Consider the following 4,979-nt stretch of genomic DNA (forward strand, 5'->3'; position numbering starts at 1 on the left):
ATTTCAAAGCCTGAAAGGTTGCCTTCGGTCACATTCGATAAAACTACCGAATCGATCAGAAAACCGCATCGCCTGAACGGGCTGACAGCCTCGAGGACTTCCCATATCTATTCGTACGTTTTCCATCTATCAACGTTATCGTTATGATCATTACATACTTAGAACATATTGAAATCGGTGGAAGTATGAAAAATCGTTGATATCGCGACGTTGAACGAGAGGGCTTCGCTAATAAATCGAAGCGCAAAGGGGAGGGGGGTAGTGGAAATCGAGATAAAACGGAGTTAATCAAGCGTGACGGCAAGAGCAACAAAGGGAAAACGAGGTCGCGGCGATTCGTCGCCGCGATAAGCCCGCGCCCGAAAATCCTTCCCGAGACAGTGCAATTTCTCATGGCCGCGTACGAGAAGAAGCTCTTCGGTTTTATGCATCGATAAAACAAACGTCCGCCGATGCACGCCACCGAACAGATAACATTGAAATTCCAGCAAAGATCTCTCGCAGGAAGCATTATTGAACGAGAAATCTTGCATGATTCTGTAAACCGATATTGCTTGCACTTACTCACGATCAGTTTCATATTGTTATTAGAGTACCGATTTTTATTCAAAGTAAAACATTTATGGTGTCAACATGAAACTTTCATTTTAAACGAAATTTATTCTATCATTTAAGTATCGATATTTCTGATATTTCATAAATTATAATTTGCATGCATCTTTCATATTGTTTTTATGCAATGCTGAGCTAATAAGTCTTAAATTTCATAGAGCTCGTTTGCGAATCTGAAGGAATCGCAATTGCACAATGACTGTTTTCTAAGCAATTCAGTCGGGATTGCCGATAATTATCCGCGGACAAGATATCCGTCGAGTGGGATTCGGTGGAATGTAAGATTTCGGACCATTATTTTGATTTGTCCGGGTACTCAGACGATCGAGCACCGCCTTTATCGTGTCGGGATGCCGTTTCCTTTTGTTAGACATGGTGCGTCCTCTCTTCCAACTGCTTCCTTTCCAAGTAAAGTGCGATTCCGGGTGGGAAGATATTAATGGCGTGCGTTTAGTTGATAGATACACCATCCGCCAGTGACTGTTTGGGGATTTTATTTCACGCCTCGGAAGATCTCGAGGGATCCTTGAGCTACGACCGTTTCCGGTCATCGTGATCGATGAATTTGTTTGAGTCACTCCTACCAAGACCTTTGCAAATTTTTCGTGTTTGAAAATGAACTCAGTTTATTCTAATCTAGTGGGATATGAATTGTATTGTTTATTCAATTGTCTAATCCTACCAGTTAATAAAGATAAATCTTATGTTCGTTTTAAATTCAATACAATGATAATAGAAAATCCTTATGTAATTTATCATGTCTTAATTCGTGTAATAAAAAGCATTTCATGAAACGAAATGAAAATCGCTGATATAATTTTGAACTCACGCAAGTAACAGAATAAAAAGGCATGAAACCTGAATCAATTGTTTAATCACTGTTTGACATCGTAACTCGATCAGAGCGATCACCGTTAACATCGATTGTGGGCTTAATCCAGCTACCATTACCCTCGGTTATGGGCGTCGACGGAATCGTTCCGGCGCAGAATGGGAACGGGACCGGATGGAATGGGATGGGACCAAGTGGCTTTTCGCGCGAGATCGGAACGACTGGTAACGACGGCGACGCGACGCGGTTTAAATCCGCATCGAAGCCCGCTCGCTCGTTACAACCTCGCCCATTACCGTAAACACGTGGCCGGCAAATTGATTTTAAATCACCCTCGGCCCCGTGCCACCCCTCCCGCGCAGCTACTAGCACCGAACGCCGCCGACACCGTCGGTGTTGGATTGGCTCGTTCGATCGGCCGTTTTTACCAGTGGAAATGCCACCTCGTTTGCACCGAACAGAGCAATCTCCACTTTTTCATCATTCAGTGCCGTCATTCCATAAAATGCAACTCCTTTTCTTTGTCGACAATTTTCGCCCCGAGTATTTACTCTCCGATTTTCTATAACTTCTAAGAAAGGTTCTTAAAAAGAATTAAAGATGTTCGTCGAGAAGCTAACTCTGAGGAAATTGAAAGTCGAACATTGATTCAATAAGAAGTTCTTGAAAACAAGATTCATACTAACTTCTGTTTAAAAATCTGTATTGAGAACATGAATAATGCGTTCTATATACTTTTTTTAAATGTCAGTTACTCGGCAACGATTATCGATGAATCGTCCGGGAGAAGAGGCACATAATTTCGTAGCGGCGACATTAGCATATTTATTGCACGTTTGGATCTGACTCAGAATCGTCGATGACCCGTGATGGAACCGATCGCTAAAAGAAGAGATAATCACGTAATTATTGCAGGGCTCGTCGAAAGGACTGGTCATTCTTCCGCTCTAATTTCGAGGAGGCGTTAATGAAATCATTCGAAACGCTAAGCTGAAGATAGGAAAATCAAAATGGAAATAAGAGGCGTGAAAAAGTATAGAAAAAATAATAAATTTATAAAAAAAGGATAAATCTTGAACTGTAACTTTAATATTAAACTTAAAACATAATTGAACGATACATTGAAATTATTTGAGATCGAAAACTTGGATACTTTTAATTAATGATGGAAATTGAAGACGGGATAGAAAATTCCAAGAATTATTTTGTCATTTATTTGTTTTATTCAAATTCAGAAAAATTGTTTACTTTCCTCTTTATTATTTTATAATTATATCTGTAGTAATCCAGGGGCTGGTAATTGTTGACGGCACATATTAAAGAATCGGTACGCTCTGTGAAATCGTTTGTGACAACAGAGCGTACAAATTCTAAAATAAATAACGTAACATAGCACAATGCTTCCTCCACGTATATTGCAGTTGCTCTTGGATGAAACCTGAAAGACATTCTTAAAAATACCTAAACTCAAACATTTAATCATTCTCACACATCCACTTCTTCTATACTGCTTCATTCTCAACAATCTCATTCTTAGTTCTTCTGTTCTATTCAAATTTTATTCAGGGTACATCTTCGATTCTTTTAATAAACGTCATCGGTTACATCGAATGAAATCTTCCACAATCATTCAATTTACTCAATAATAATAAATGTATTGTTTTTATATTTCTATTTCGTGAAACTAAAGTCTACAGAATTACAAATTCGTTCACACTCTTCGGAGATACGGTGCATCCCGATTTCAAACCCGAACGATGATTCCTTAATGATTGCCGATTCTGTAACGAAGTTATGTGGTCGAAAGTCGGTGAAAATTTAATTGGGGCCTGGTGTAACGCGGTCTGGTCGCTGGCAGAAATCTCAACCACGAGAGAACTCGATTCGAACCATGGAAGGAATGTGGTTGGTTGATCTTCCGCCTCGTTTCTTGCGTCGAAACGCATTTGGGAAACGACAGATGCGATCCAATGTTACAAAGTATCTCGATTCATAAGGAATACAGAATAACGGCGTATCCTTTCAGACAAAATACCGAATCTTTGAATCTCTGCTTTACAACAACTGAAACTAAATCAAAGTCCAGCCAGCAAGTGGAGAGTTGAGAAATTTCTTAATTTATTAAATACATTTTCTGAACATTGAAAATATCATTGAAATCTTAAAATGATTGCATTCTGGTTTAGTTCCACGAGTTGTAACTTTCATTGGGAATAATATTTCGCCACGAGAATCGAGAATAAATCTTCAAAGAAATGAAACAGCAATAAAAAAAGAATGTTAAATAAAAAATTGAAAAGATCACGAACAGTGAATAATATAATTGCTCTCCCAGTTTTTCACCGGTTCTCTAAACTACGAACGCTTGCGTTTTACAATTCCTCCAAAAACAGAAGAGAGCACAATATTCTTACGCCATTTACCTCTCGTTCTTCAACGGTACAATATAGTTGCTGCACGAAAACTACGAGTTTTATGTAAAGAAAAATAGAAGCTGGCGCAATAGAGAAAGGTAGAAAAAAAGAGAGTGCCTCAGCGCGTACAATCCGCTGGCGCGAATAATAAAAACGTAGCAACACGTAACGGGGAAAAAAGAACGGCGAGTTCCATTTTCCTAGCCAATGCTCGACACGTCTCGAGGCGATTGTAAAATTTCAAACACGTTTCAGTTCCTGGCTCCTTCGTTGATCGAATTAGATTATAATAAGAAACCAAAGTGTTTTAATTTGACGAATTACGAGAAATCATCAGAAATTCTTATTTATTTTATTAGATTCTATATTTAATTTCTTGTTTTCATTTCATTATTGCATTCATTTCTTTTATAAATTAAATGAAAATTCTATCATTCGATGTAAGAATTCAAGGTGTAATAATTTTTTTTATAGGTTTGCAAACTTTCTAAAATTTTGTACAGTGTTTTATTAATGTAATATCTAGTAATTAATAATATTTCAATGCTTTGTCCTTGTTTTTACGTATGGGTTCATACAGCCTTAAACGTACTTGCTGATACAATGCAATACCTATTATGTAGACAGTGTTCCTGAATGCCATATGTGCTCCTCGTGTTCTATTCCATCCTCTCTGTCTCTCGTTCGATTAAAGTCAACAAAATCCGGCGGTACCGTCGATTACGCGTCGAATCCGGCCGCGGAAACGAGCCTCGCCCCCATTTTAATCCCGTAAATTTGTGCGGTACACGCGGCCCACTTCCGCTCCGCGCAATTAAATCGTCTCGCATCGTTCACCATCAAAAAGGATACCTAAACGCCACTTGGAAATCGCGAATCCGCAACTTTTTCACGCACCCACCCACTTTTCAAACGAATACAACAATTTTTTTTCTACTTGTTCTATGCGAAAAAATTTAATTTGTCCACCGCGCAATATTTCCTCGCGGCAAATTATTTCAATTAAGGTGTTTATTAAACGGTACTCGTTTAATTATTTCACATATTCATATTTCTGAATATTTATTCAAATTAATTGTGACTCATCTACACTTTTCAATCAGCAACCCGATCGCAATTAT

The sequence above is a fragment of the Ceratina calcarata genome, unplaced genomic scaffold (genome assembly GCF_001652005.2).
Source record: "Ceratina calcarata isolate Rehan_Ccalc_2016 unplaced genomic scaffold, ASM165200v1 scaffold291.2, whole genome shotgun sequence".
Taxonomy (NCBI): Eukaryota; Metazoa; Arthropoda; class Insecta; order Hymenoptera; family Apidae; genus Ceratina; species Ceratina calcarata.